Source organism: Staurois parvus, unplaced genomic scaffold (assembly GCF_062004578.1).
Source record: "Staurois parvus isolate SC_StPar_1 unplaced genomic scaffold, SC_StPar_1.0 ptg000208l, whole genome shotgun sequence".
Taxonomy (NCBI): Eukaryota; Metazoa; Chordata; class Amphibia; order Anura; family Ranidae; genus Staurois; species Staurois parvus.
Window position 1 is genome coordinate 1,243,168 of NW_028318004.1, and position 15,430 is coordinate 1,258,597.

General features: G+C 47.7%; 1 long non-coding RNA gene across 1 annotated transcript; it reads left to right on the forward strand.

Annotated features, from left to right (window-relative positions):
* Window positions 1-238: 238 nt before the first annotated feature.
* On the forward strand, window positions 239-15,221 carry LOC149461196 (uncharacterized). Its single transcript, XR_016312932.1, has 3 exons — window positions 239-457; window positions 14,076-14,301; window positions 14,899-15,221. It is a non-coding gene; the product is annotated as an uncharacterized LOC149461196 (long non-coding RNA).
* The last annotated feature ends 209 nt before the right edge of the window (window positions 15,222-15,430 follow it).

The following is a 15,430-nucleotide window of genomic DNA, read 5'->3' on the forward strand; positions in this document are numbered from 1 at the left end:
TATTACCTATAGACTTAGGGGTTGATTTACTAAAGGCAGACTGTGCACTTTGCTCCAGAGCTTAGTAAATGAAGTAAAGCTTGGCTTTGCAAGACGACCCAATCACATGTAAGGAAAAAAAAACTGTGTTTTTGCATGCACATGATTGGATGATGGAAGTCAGATGAGCTTCTGCTCATTTACTAAGCTCTGGAGAGACTGCACTTTGCAAAGTGCACAGTCTATTTGCATGTAGTCATTCATCCCCTTAGTTCCTTTGCAGCTCTATTGAGCAGGTCTGTCACAGTGCTTCTCTTTGGATTTCTAAGGGGCTCAGGATTGCAAGCTGCTTCAGAAACGGATGTGATAGTTCTGTGTATTTTCTAAAGCACATGATACCTAAGAGAATTCTCACGTTTGGCTGCTGCTGGCGTTCACCATGAGACTCTATGATGTGGGAAAATGCATAAAGATTTGGGTAAGCCATAAGTAAGATTTGCAGAATGGTGAGAGGAGGCTTATTATGAAGGAGTGTAAAGAAGACGCTCGTTAGGGTGGGAGAGGAGTGGGTGCCTAAGGGTGAAGACATCGGAAAGGGTGCGCTTGTAAACAGGAAGAGCCGGGGAGGAACGCGATTAGAGGATGAGCGGGAGTGGCGTGGTACAGGGGGGCTCTGTGTCAGCACAAGCCATCAATGCAGATTAGGTGACACTTGTCACTAAGGATTAAATATGACTCCGTGTGATCGGCCCCCAACCCAACACACCAAAGGGATGTCATAGGTAACTCACGCCGAATGACACAAGGGACATACACACACAGCGTGCCCAGGGGGCGCTATATGGCGCATCTACGGTGCCGCCTCACACTGAGCAATGGCTGTGTAGTATTTTATATTTTTTTTTAAAAGAAGTAATTCATTTTGTTTTTACAAGTCAGCAGCTACAAATACTGTACCTGCTGATGTGTAAAATGTTACTAAACCCACAACAGTACAATCAGTCTGTATATGCAGTAAAGCATGCTTGTTATACTCACTGTGGAACCTAAGGGGTTAATCCTCTGCATTGTGTAAAAAGGCTGTTTGATCCTGTCTTCTCTGATCCTCCTCTTCTTCCAGTGCCCCCCCCCCCTCATTATCTCCTGATAAGACATATTATATCACTCTGCACATGTTCAGTTTGGTGTGTATTGCTAGAGATGTTTTTATTTTTCTTGGGAGAGTGCATGTTTTCAGCACAGGGCCAATCAGCACTGTCCAGACAGAGGTCAGGGGTTCTGCATCCTCTTAGAGCAGAATGAAAACACCTCCTACAAGCTTTAACCAGGGCTCTGCTGGACACTGATAGAAGTCACAAGACTGATATATACCGCTAATGAGAAAAGGTATTTAGCAGTTTACATTTACTAAAATAATTGCATTTCCATGTTGTGTGTACTGTGGGAGACCAGATATAGTGAATGCAGAGTCCGGGGAGACCAGATATAGTGAATGCAGAGTCCGGGGAGACCAGATATAGTGAATGCTGGGTCCAGGGAGAGCAGATATAGTGAATGCAGGGTCCTGGGAGACCGGATATAGTGAATGCAGAGTCCGGGGAGACCGGATATAGTTATTGCAGGGTCCTGGGAAACTGGATATAGTGAATGCAGAGTCCGGGGAGACCGGATATAGTTATTGCAGGGTCCTGGGAAACTGGATATAGTGAATGCAGGGTCCAGGGAGACCAGATATAGTGAATGCAGGGTCCAAGGAGACCAGATATAGTGAATGCAGGGTCCAGGGAGAGCGGATATAGTGAATGCAGGGTCCGGGGAGACCAGATATATTGAATGCAGGGTCCGGGGAGACTGGATATAGTGAATGCAGGGTCCGGGGAGACCAGATATAGTGAATGCCGGGTCCGGGGAGACCGTATATAGTGAATGCCCGGGTCCGGGGAGACCGGATATAATGAAATGCAGGGTCCGGGGAGACCGGATATATTGAATGCAGGGTCTGGGGAGACCGGATATAGTGAATGCAGGTCCGGGGAGACCAGATATAGTGAATGCAGGGTCCAGGGAGAGTGGATATAGTGAATGCAGGGTCCGGAAAGACCAGATATAGTGAATGCAGGGTTTGGGGAGACCGGATATAGTGAATGCAGGGTCTGGGGAGAGTGGATATAGTGAATGCAGGGTCTGGGGAGAGTGGATATAGTGAATGCAGGGTCTGGGGAGACCAGATATAGTGAATGCAGGGTCCTAGGAGACAAGATATAGTGAATGCAGGGTCTTAAGAGACCAGATATAGTGAATGCAGGGTCCGGGGAGGCCGGATATAGTGAATGCAGGGTCCGGGGAGACCGGATATAGTGAATGCAGGGTCCTGGGAGACCGGATATAGTGAATGCAGGGTCCGGGGAGACCAGACATAGTGAATGCAGGGTCCGGAGAGACCAGATATAGTGAATGCAGGGTCCTGGGAGACCAGATATAGTGAATGCAGGGTCCGGGGAGACCAGATATAGTGAATGCGGGGTCCGGGGAGACCAGATATAGTGAATGCAGGGTCCGGGGAGACCGGATATGGTGAATGCAGGGTCCGGGGAGAACAGATATAGTGAATGCAGGGTCCGGGGAGAACAGATATAGTGAATGCAGGGTCCGGGGAGACCGGATATAGTGAATGCAGGGTCCGGGGAGACCGTATATAGTGAATGCCCGGGTCCGGGAAGACAGTATATAGTGAATGCAGGGTCCGGGGAGACCGGATATAGTGAATGCAGGGACCTGGGAGACCAGATATAGTGAATGCAGGGTCTGGGGAGACCAGATATAGTGAATGCAGGGTCCGGGGAGACCAGATATAGTGAATGCAGGGTCCGGGGAGACCAGATATAGGGAATGCAGGGTCCGGGGAGACCAGATATAGTGAATGCTGGGTCCGGGGGAGACCAGATATAGTGAATGCAGGGACCTGGGAGACCAGATATAGTGAATGCTGGGTCCGGGGGAGACCAGATATAGTGAATGCAGGGACCTGGGAGACCAGATATAGTGAATGCTGGGTCCGGGGGAGACCAGATATAGTGAATGCAGGGTCCGGGGAGACCAGATACAGTGAATGCAGGGTCCGGGGTTTAGTTACACTTTAACATATGAGTGCAATTCCAAAAGTAATTTTCAGTGTTAAAGCTGAAGTTCAGGTATGGCAATGTGTATTTAGTCACATAGTTCCAGCTTGGACCAAAGTAACAATGTATATACCATACCTGTGGGTTCCTTCTAGAAGCTGAAAATCACTGTCTGTTTGCCTGTAGTGCATTAACCCCATTGCATCACCTTCTCACTGCCTACTTTAACCCCTTGAAGCCTGCACTAGCATGCATTGAACGTACTTGCAGAGTGCTTGCAGAGCAGCCACATTCACTTGAATAGATTGCATTCAGCAGGCACTATACCCACGGAAAGTGTCACGGGGTATAATATCTGTCGTGGCAGGGAAGCAAAGCATCATGACCGTGCCATGCGCCGCTGCCTTTGCAGGTAAAGGGGGTAGGGGTGAGGTAAATGAGTGGCCTATCTGCAGCCGTATGGACTGCCTACTGTAACCTCCCTAGCGGTCTGATTATGTCCATATTTCTGTGCTCAAAGCGGTACATTTTTTTGCATGTAAATATGTATTTTTTTATTGTAGGCCTGTAGTTCTTAGGAATAACTCACTGAAATCTGTCCGGACAAGAGTCTAGTAAACATCCCGGGTATGATAAAACTTGAAACGCGAAATCATAAATTATAATTTAATAAATAATCATAAAAATTAATAATATAATAAATTTAATTCAATAATATAAACAAACCAAAAACACTGAAATTTGAAATATAGCGCCAAGTTTGCACGTCACTGAGCAAAGTCGCAAAATCATTTTCAGTGTCTGATGACGAATTTCCCCCACAAATCATTATCACTCAATTCTGCAAGTGGTTCTGATTTACTATCGCTGTTCTCTAGCCGGTCTAAAACCGCTTTTGACCTAAAGGGACGCTTTTTGGACGCCATGGACGTTTCTCAGTTTCCAGGCAGAAAGAACAGTAAAATGCAGGCAGGGCGCAGGACAAAGCACTCGGGACAAAATATATGTGAAATGGTTTGATACAGGAATGTAATACTATGTGATTTTAGTGTATTTAGTGAATGTCACTTTTACAATTTTCAAATTTCCCGCCAGTTCCGTCCCCCGTACATCCCAACGTCGCAGAGAACGGAACCCAGAAGACAGATGCCGGCATCGGCCTGAGGACAATACAGGGGACACTGCAGGAGGGACATCGCGGGAGCGCAGGACAAGGTAAGTGCAGAAGAGATCCCGGAGCAGCGCTGCAGGGTATTCCCGAGTGTAGTTCGGGGTTACCGCTTGTGGTGCTGAAACTTTACCCCGAGCTACACTCGGGAATACCGCCAGGGGTGGTTAATCCCTCCTCCACCCCACCTTTAGCTGCAAAGGCAGCGGCGCATGGCAAGGTCATGATGCTTTGCTTCCCTGCCATGGCAGATATTATACCCCGTGTCACTTTCCGTGGGCATAGTGCCTGCTGAACGCAATCTATTCAAGTGAATGTGGCTGCTCTGCAATTACGTTCAATGCATACTAGTGCAGGATTCAAAGGGTTAAAGTAGGCAATGAGAAGGTGATGAGAAGGTGATGAGAAGGTGATGAGAAGGTGATGAGAAGGTGAGCTGTTAATGCACTCCAGGCAAACAGACTGGGCACTTTGCACAATGCAGTTGTACTCTGTAAGAGCAGTTGCTCCAGAGCTTAGTAAATGAGCAGAAACTCTGCTGACTTCCATCGTCCAATCATGTGCAAGCAAAATGCTGTTTTTTTATTTTCCCTGCATTTGATTGGGTATTCTTTGCAAAGTGAACCTTCACCTCATTTACTAAGCTCTGGAGTAACTGCACTGTGCGAAGTGCAAGGGCTATTTGCCTTTAGTAAATCAACCCCAATGCCTCCTCACTGCCTGTCAAGTGCTCTCTGAAGAGTGAATTAATGGTGGATCACTCTTCAGAAAGCACCATTAGTATGAGCCAGCCCTTAGAATTGACACAATCATGCAAATTCTAGGCTGTGTGCAAAAATGTTTAACGCAGATCTTCCCCTGCTTTTAGTTTACGACTTGCTACAAAGTCTGATCACTGGGGCAGAGGAGACTGAAGAAATGTTTATTCCTGCCTGCAGCAGACTGATGACACTATCTCAGCGCAGGCAAAGTTACAATGTACAGTCTGATCGCTGGGGAAAAGGAGACTGAGGAAATGGCTGCAGCAGACTGATGACATCAACATAGGCAAAGTTACAATAGGCAAACAGTCTGATCAGGGGGGGAAAGGAGACTGAGGAAATGGGTGCAACAGACTAATGACATCATCTCAGTGTAGGCAAAGTTACAATGTACAGTCTGATCACTGGGGGAAAGGAGACTGAGGAAGTGGCTGCAGCAGATTAATGACATCATCTCAGTGTAGGCAAAGTTACAATGTACAGTCTGATCGCTGGGGAAAAGGAGACTGAGGAAATGGCTGCAGCAGACTGATGACATCAACATAGGCAAAGTTACAATAGGCAAACAGTCTGATCAGGGGGGGAAAGGAGACTGAGGAAATGGGTGCAGCAGACTAATGACATCATCTCAGTGTAGGCAAAGTTACAATGTACAGTCTGATCACTGGGGGAAAGGAGACTGAGGAAATGCCTGCAGCAGACTAATGACATCATCTCAGCTTAGGAAAAGTTACAATGTACAGTCTGATCGCTGGGGGAAAGGAGACTGAGGAAGTGGCTGCAGCAGACTAATGACATCATCTCAGTGTAGGCAAAGTTACAATGTACAGTCTGACCGCTGGGGGAAAGGAGACTGAGGAAGTGGCTGCAGCAGACTAGTGACATCATCTGAGCGTAGGCAAAGTTACAATATACTGTCTGATCGCTGGGGGAAAGGAGACTGATGAAATGCCTGCAGCAGACTAGTGACATCATCTCAGTGTAGGCAAAGTTACAATGTACAGTCTGATCACTGGACTGGAGTACACGATTTTCTGTGTATTAATAATGCTTGGCTTTCATTTGAACACTGATACTGTTGCTGTACAAGGAGGCACGCCAGGAATGTGTTCATGCAGATTTGTAAAGTTGCTACAAAAGTCCACATTAAGTCAAACCTGACGGGAGCCGTAGCATCGTGTAAAACCAACTGTGAGCGTCGTCGCAGCAAGTCCCATTCTTCATCTGGGGAAAGACAGACTGAACCGCCAGAGGGGACAAGAGGCAGAGACACCGAGGCGGAGGCCGAGACTACATCTGTTCTCTTCAAAGACGGCCTGTCTGCCGCTAAGCTGTTTGTTTGCTGCAGAGACTCCGATCAACAAGGATTACCACTTCCGAGGAGGAAGATCTCACCTACATGAGACCCATCCTCAAATACCATTCACAATGTATGGCGCAACTCCGGCCTCAATGACCCACATGGGGAAAGGAGGACACCAAAATGTCCTGGGGGGTGTCATTTGGGAAGAGAGTGCACCATACTTCAGCAAGAAATTACAGCGATATTAAACCCAAAACCAAAAATATAGTATGGGGGGGGATTTTTTTTATCAAAGACATGTAGAAGAATATATTTTGGCCAAAATTTTTAAAAAATTTGATTTTTTTAAGTTTTTTATTAGAAATATTTTATAGCAGAAAGTAAAAAATATTTTTTTCCCCACAATTCTCAGTCTTTCAGTAGAAAACAAATCTCATTTTTGTTCCTCCTTATAGGGGACATGTATCTTACCCAGGGGCGGACTGACCATTTGGAAACGCGGGCACTGCCCGAGGGCCCGGGGTCAGTAGGGGGCCCCATGAGATGCCCCTGGTACCTTTTTCATAGGCTTTTTCGAGTTTGGGCAAGGACACAGGGGCCCCATGATCCCCTATTGCCCGGGGGCCCCATGAGTTGTCAGTCCGCCCCTGGACCTTACCTCTAATTTTAGGGGTTCATTTACTAAGGGCAATAGACTGTGCACTTTGCAAAGTGCAGTTGCTCCAGAGGTAATGAACAGAAGCTCTGCTGACTTCCATCATCCAATCATATGCAAGCAAAAGTGCTTTTTTTCCATTTTCCTTGCACATGATTGGTTATTCCTTGCAAAGTGAAGCTTTATCTCATTTACTAAGCACTGGAGCAATTGCACTTGTAGAATGCAACTGCACCTTGTATAGTGCACAGTCTATTTTCCTTTAGTAAATCAACCCAATATTGCAGCTTACTAATCATTAGATGGGGTGGCTGCATTAGTTTTCCTTTTTTTTTTTTTTGCTTTTTCCTCTTTGTTTTCACCTGATGACACCTCCTCTCTTAGCCTTTTTTCACACTATGGGGGTTTATTTACTAAAGGCAAATAGACTGTGCACTTTGCAAAGTGCAGTTGCTCCAGAGCTAATGAACAGAAGCTCTGCTGACTTCCATCATCCAATCATGTGCAAGCAAAAAGTTATTTTTTTTTTTCAATTTTCCTTGCACGTGATTGGGTATTCCTTGCAAAGTGAAGCTTTATATCATTTACAAAGCTCTGGAGCAACTGCACTTGCATAGTGCACAGTCTATTTGCCTTTAGTAAATCAACCTCAATACTGCAGCTTACTAATCATTAGATGGGGTGGCTGCATTAGTTTTCTTTTTTTGCTTTTTCCCCTTTGTTTTCATCTGATGATCTGGCCAGTAATACACCTCCTCTCTTAGCCTTTTTTCACACTATGGGGGTTGATTTACTAAAGGCAAATAGACTGTGCACTTTGCAAGTGCAGTTGCTCCAGAGCTTAGTAAATGAGCAGAAGCTCTGCTGACTTCCATCATCCAATCATATGCAAGCAAAAAGTATTTTTTTCAATTTTCCTTGCACTTGAATGGGTATTCCTTGCAAAGTGAAGCGTTATCTCATTTTCAAAGCTCTGGAGCAATTGCAGTTGCAGAGTGCAACTGCACCTTGTATGGTGCACAGTCTATTTGCCTTTAGTAAATCAACCCCAATATTGCAGTTTACTAATCATTAGATGGGGTGGCTGCATTAGTGTTCTTTTTTTTCCCCATTGTTTTAACCTGATGATCTGGCCAGTAATACACCTCCTCTCTTAGCCTTTGTTCACACTATGGGGGTTGATTCACTAAAGGCAAATAGACTGTGCACTTTGCAAAGTGCATTTGCACTCTTCCAAGAGCAGTTGTTCCAGAGCTTAGTAAATGAGCAAAAGCTCTACTGACTTCCATCATCCAATCACGTGCAAGCAAAAAGTGCTTTTTTTTTTCAATTTTCCTTGCACGTGATTGGGTATTCCCTGCAAAGTGAAGCTTTGTATCATTTACAAAGCTCTGGAGCAACTGCACTTGCATAGTGCACAGTCTATTTGCCTTTAGTAAATCAACACCAATAGTGTAGCTTACCAATCATTAGATGGGGTGGCTGCATTAGTCTTCTTTTTATGCTTTTTCCCCTTTGTTTTCACCTGATGATCTGGCCAGTAATACGCCTCCTCTCTTAGCCTTTGTTCACACTATGGGGGTTGTTTTACTAAAGGCAAATAGACTGTGCACTTTGCAAAGTGCATTTGCACTCTTCCAAGAGCAGTTGTTCCAGAGCTTAGTAAATGAGCAGAAGCTCTGCTGACTTCCATCGTCCAATCATGTGCAAGCAAAAATGCAGGTTGTTTTTTTTCATTTTCTTGCACGATTGGTTATTCTTAGCAACGTGACCCTTTACCTCATTTACTAAGCTCTGGAGCAACTGCTCTTGGAAGAGAGCAACCGCACTTTTCAAAGTGCACAATCTATTTGCCTTTTGTAAATCAACCCCTATGAAACGCACAGGAACCACACCGCATTCCTGTGCAATTCATATGTGATTCAGTGTGATTCACTTTAAATGGTTTCAAATCGCACCGCATTGCACCACAGTTGTGCATGCACCAATTTTGGACCCAACCTGCAACCGGATTGCATGGTCGTTTTGAGTGATGCGATCTGGTGCAGGCAAATGCGTTGCGTTTGCAATCTGCATTTGGGGTGACGTTATTATTGCATTGCCACCCGCTGCAGATCACAAAGGCAGTGCGATTTTAATGCGGTGTGGGAAATGCGTACGGATCTTAGGTTTCCCACACTGCATTCTAGTGTGAACCTAGGCTTAGGGTGGCTTTACTCTGGATGAAGGACTAATGGAGGCACCTTTGAACAGCTGTATTGTCAGTTTTTCTGAAGAAGGTAGTGTTAGTCATCAGTCTGCTGCAGGCAGGAGGAAGCATTTCTTAAGTTTCTTCTTCCCAGTGATCAGACTGCAACATTGTGCCTTTGTAGCAAATCACAAGGTGACAGGTTTCAGCAAGGGCTGATCTATGTGAGACATTTGTGGACAGGCCCCAGGATTTATGTTGTACATGATTGCGTCATCTCTGAGCTGGCAACTAACAGCGCACTCACACTGGGCATGGTTGAACTGAACCCTCCCACTTCCGGGTGGTCTGCACTCACACTGGGCATGGTTGAACTGAAACCTCCCACTTCCGGGTGGTCTGCACTCACACTGGGCATGGTTGAACTGAACCCTCCCACTTCCGGGTGGCCTGCACTCACACTGGGCATGGTTGAACTGTAGCCTCCCACTTCCGGGTGGTCTGCACTCACACTGGGCATGGTTGAACTGAACCCTCCCACTTCCGGGTGGTCTGCACTCACACTGGGCATGGTTGAACTGAACCCTCCCACTTCCGGGTGGTCTGCACTCACACTGGGCATGGTTGAACTGAACCCTCCCACTTCCGGGTGGTCTGCACTCACACTTGGCATGGTTGAACTGAACCCTCCCACTTCCGGGTGGTCTGCACTCACACTGGGCATGGTTGAACTGAACCCTCCCACTTCCGGGTGGTCTGCACTCACACTGGGCATGGTTGAACTGAACCCTCCCACTTCCGGGTGGTCTACACTCACAATGGGCATGGTTGAACTGAACCCTCCCACTTCCGGGTGGTCTGCACTCACACTGGGCATGGTTGAACTGAACCCTCCCACTTCCGGGTGGTCTGCACTCACAATGGGCATGGTTGAACTGAACCCTCCCCCTTTTCCATGTGGTCTGCACTCACACTGGGCATGGTTGAACTGAACCCTCCCACTTCCGGGTGGACTGCACTCACACTGGGCATGGTTGAACTGAAGCCTCCCACTTCCGGGTGGTCTGCACTCACACTGGGCATGGTTGAACTGAAACCTCCCACTTCCGGGTGGTCTGCACTCACACTGGGCATGGTTGAACTGAACCCTCCCACTTCCGGGTGGTCTGCACTCACACTGGGCATGGTTGAACTGAACCCTCCCACTTCCGGGTGGTCTGCACTCACACTGGGCATGGTTGAACTGAACCCTCCCACTTCCGGGTGGTCTGCACTCACACTGGGCATGGTTGAACTGAAACCTCCCACTTCCAGGTGGTCTGCACTCACACTGGGCATGGTTGAACTGAACCCTCCCACTTCCGGGTGGCCTGCACTCACACTGGGCATGGTTGAACTGTAGCCTCCCACTTCCGGGTGGTCTGCACTCACACTGGGCATGGTTGAACTGAACCCTCCCACTTCCGGGTGGTCTGCACTCACACTGGGCATGGTTGAACTGAACCCTCCCACTTCCGGGTGGTCTGCACTCACACTGGGCATGGTTGAACTGAACCCTCCCACTTCCGGGTGGTCTGCACTCACACTGGGCATGGTTGAACTGAACCCTCCCACTTCCGGGTGGTCTGCACTCACACTGGGCATGGTTGAACTGAACCCTCCCACTTCCGGGTGGTCTGCACTCACACTGGGCATGGTTGAACTGAACCCTCCCACTTCCGGGTGGTCTACACTCACAATGGGCATGGTTGAACTGAACCCTCCCACTTCCGGGTGGTCTGCACTCACACTGGGCATGGTTGAATTGAACCCTCCCACTTCCAGGTGGTCTGCACTCACAATGGGCATGGTTGAACTGAACCCTCCCCCTTTTCCATGTGGTCTGCACTCACACTGGGCATGGTTGAACTGAACCCTCCCACTTCCGGGTGGACTGCACTCACACTGGGCATGGTTGAACTGAAGCCTCCCACTTCCGGGTGGTCTGCACTCACACTGGGCATGGTTGAACTGAAACCTCCCACTTCCGGGTGGTCTGCACTCACACTGGGCATGGTTGAACTGAACCCTCCCACTTCCGGGTGGTCTGCACTCACACTGGGCATGGTTGAACTGAACCCTCCCCCTTTTCCATGTGGTCTGCACTCACACTGGGCATGGTTGAACTGAACCCTCCCACTTCCGGGTGGTCTGCACTCACACTTGGCATGGTTGAACTGAACCCTCCCACTTCCGGGTGGTCTGCACTCACACTTGGCATGGTTGAACTGAAGCCTCCCACTTCCGGGTGGTCTGCACTCACACTGGGCATGGTTGAACTGAAGCCTCCCACTTCCGGGTGGTCTGCACTCACACTGGGCATGGTTGAACTGAAGCCTCCCACTTCCGGGTGGTCTGCACTCACACTGGGCATGGTTGAACTGAAGCCTCCCACTTCCGGGTGGTCTGCACTCACACTGGGCATGGTTGAACTGAAGCCTCCCACTTCCGGGTGTTCTGCACTCACACTGGGCATGGTTGAACTGAACCTTCCCACTTCCAGGTGGTCTGCACTCACACGGGGCTATATGCAGGGCTGGGACAAGGGGTGGGCAGGAGGGCCAGCTGCCCTGGTGCAGTGCTTTACTGTAGGGATAGAGGCTACTGACAGTGGCAGTGATTTTGACAAGCGAGTGACTGCTGGGCATAGGATCTCTTGAGCTTGCACATCACGAATAAACGGGGCACAGAGCAGAGAGTGGACTAATCTCTGTGTGTGACCGGATGGTGAGCTGAAAAATTGCTAGGACTGATGACTGGTTTACTAAATGCTGATAGAGAGACTGACTATACGGCCATCTAGTAGCCTCAATGCTGCCTGCAGGCTTGACTGGGACTATTTGTTTCTGCACCAACGGTACAACCGGGCCCCAGCACTAGCCTGCTGAAGAGTCAGGACTAAAGACTGTCCCTTTACAGCTGCTAAACAGGGACCTTCACCTACTGCTTTTGCTAAGAGGTACCTCTCAGGGCACATTGCATCGTATCCTTGCCATTCACCTACAGGGAATAGAGAGAACTCTATTCTAAGGTACCTTGGCAGAGTGAATATACTGATTGGCAAAGTGAATATACTGTCTTGTGGACTGTGTCTGAACCTACCTTCTGCATGTTCATTTATATATCTGTACTTGTGATTGTATAGGTGCTTGCAGTATCTTTCTTTCAACCAGGTGTGTCAGAGGGACTGAGGTTGTTCTTGGAGTCAAGGCTCAGAACAAGAACCCAAATTACCAAGTGGCTTCAGTGGGGATGGTGCTACACAAGTGTTCCCAGGCACACTGACATCATCACCGCAACAAAGCACAGTTTGGAGCAATCACACTACGCAAATGAGCCAGACAAAGGGGGTGAGCCATGCCCAGGCTCAGTGAAAACTGACAGCATGAGTGCACCCTAAGTCTGAAAAGTAGATGGTAACCCTGGATGATGCCTGAACAAAGATGGCTCTGTTCATCTGGAGAGAAAAACAGATTAAGGGATTTGTCAGGGGGAGTACTGTGATCTCTGTGAGAGGTAATAAGTACCTGGAAATGTTATATAGTTACATAGTTAGTCTGGCTGAAAAAAGACAAAAAGTCCATCCAGTTCAACCATAAAAAAAAAAAAGTCATCCTATACCCACAGTTGATCCAGAGGAAGGCAAAAAAACCAAGCAAAGCATGTTACATGTACATATTAAAGCTGAAATCCAGGATAGGCAAATATAGTAGTCTAAATACAATAGCCATGTGTATGCTTCCTTGAATCTCCACCTCTATGCCGACGACACACAAGTCTATCTCTCAACCCCCACCTCACCCCCTCGGTCTCCACTCGAATCACACACCTACTGAGCGACATATCAGACTGGATGTCACTCCACTTCCTTAAACTGAACCTCTCCAAAACCGAGTTTCTTGTCTTCCTCCAGCCCGGACACCACCCCCCATTGACTTCTCCATCACATCCAACAACGCCACCATCAAACCCGCCCCGCAGGCCAGAGTACTTGGTGTCATTCTGGACTCCAACCTATCCTTCCAGCCCCAAGTCCAATCTTTAACAAACTCGTGCAGACTCCACCTCCGCAACATCGCCAAAATCCGCACGTTCCTAACCCCAGAAACTACTAAACAGCTCATCCACTCCCTCATCATATCACGACTCGACTACTGCAACTCCCTCCTCACTGGCCTGCCTCGCCGCTGGCTATCCCCACTTCAGTCGATCCTGAATACAGCTAGCAGACTCATTCACCTTTCCAACCGCTCCATCTCCGCCACCCCCCTCTGCCAATCCCTCCACTGGCTTCCGATTGCGCAACGGATCAAATTTAAAATCCTAACAATGACGTACAAAGCCGTCCACCATACTGCCCCGAACTACATCACCAACCTAATATCCAAGTACCGCCCAGCACGCACACTCCGCTCCTCACAAGACCTCCTTCTCTCTAGTTCCCTGGTCTCCTCCTCCCATGCCCGCCTCCAGGACTTCTCCAGGGTGTCACCCATCCTCTGGAACTCCCTGCCCCAACCCATCAGATTATCACCTACTCTCCTCTCCTTTAGGCGCACCCTGAAAACCCATCTCTTCAGGGAAGCCTACCCCACCCCCTGCTAACTTGCCGACCTCCTCCACTCTTCCTACCACTCCATCCCCCACAGCTATCTCCTCCTGTGCCACCATCCCCTCCCTCCTAGATTGTAAGCTCGAAAGAGCAGGGCCCTCGATCCCCTCATGTTTTGCATTGTATTGGTATTGTTCTGTCACATGTTCTGTCCCCCTTTGTAATGTACAGCGCTGAGCGAACTATTGGCGCTTTATAAATACTGTATAATAATAATAATAATCTTAGTGCACTTTGTGTTTTTCTTCCAGATCTGTGCAGTAATCCAGTGCAAAACTTTCCCTTCTCTGCAAGGAGCTTCCTGTAATAGAGACCGGTCACTGCTGCTCTCTCTCCCTATGCAGGGTGACCGGTCTTGTCTCCGCCCCCTGCTGTAGTTTTTTGCAGGCAGCCTATAGTGGGTGAAGCCTGCTGGGTCCCTCCTACTGCACTGCCCTCTGAATGGCACAGAGATGATGTCACCACTGCTTTTACAAGGTAATAATATTATTATAATACAGTATTTATATAGCGCCAAAAGGTTTGCTCAGCGCTGTACAATATAGTGGGGGACAGAACATGAGACAATACAGTAACAAAACAATACACGAGGGGTTCGAGGGCCCTGCTCCTTGGAGCTTACAATCTAGGAGGGAGGGGAAGGTGGTACAGGAAGAAGTGGCTGTGGGGGATGGAGTGGTAGGAGGAGTGGAGTGGAGATCGGCTGTTAGGTGAGGGTTGGGTAGGCTTCCCTGAAGAGGGTTTTCAGGGTGTGCCTGAAGGTGAGGAGGGTAGGTGACAGTCTGATGGATTGGGGTAAAGAGTTCCAGAGGATGGGGGAAGTCCTGGAGTAATATCTGGGCTTGTAAAGGCATTTGGTGCACACAAACTGGATTTCTATCTTTTGTCTCTATTGACAGGTGTATGCAGCTTTCTGCATGCATACACCTAAAATGAAAAAAATGTGCTGTGTTGACTCAAATAATTTTGGGTCAATTTTATTTAAATTTCCTTTTTTAGTTTGTGTTTGAACTGATTTTTTAATATCTTTTAATTTTTTTTTATTTAATACTGTCAACACTTATTTGATGACAGGTCCACTTCTCCAGCGTGAGAGAGGAGGTATGGCCTACCCAGGAGGAAACGGCAGTCTACAACTCGATTGGTCCTGTACATCGCTTCCCTGGGGATTGGTCATACACAGTGATGCTTCCTCTATATTGAAGAGAGCCTGTCTATGTCACCATGCCATACCAGAATATAGAGAGGGAACCTGCCAAACCCTCTTATATGAAGATAGAAGTGCTGTGCAATGCCAACGATACCCCATATAGGAAATACTGTAAAAGATAAATGACCAGTGTATACTAAATGGCACATATCATAACACAGTCACCGAATAAATGACTTTGACTTTATTAATGTTGGTATATCAATTGTTTCGCGTTACACTTAGATGCGGCTTTCCTTTTAATGGTGCAATAGGATCTTTTCTAACAAGGTGGAGTTGAAAGTTTTACGAGTCGGTGTAATCGCACTTAAAATCCTTGTTTATTGTATGATGCTATACAGCTAATCCAGAGCCAGTCACATTAACCTGTCAGATGTCACAATGATTATTTTACTG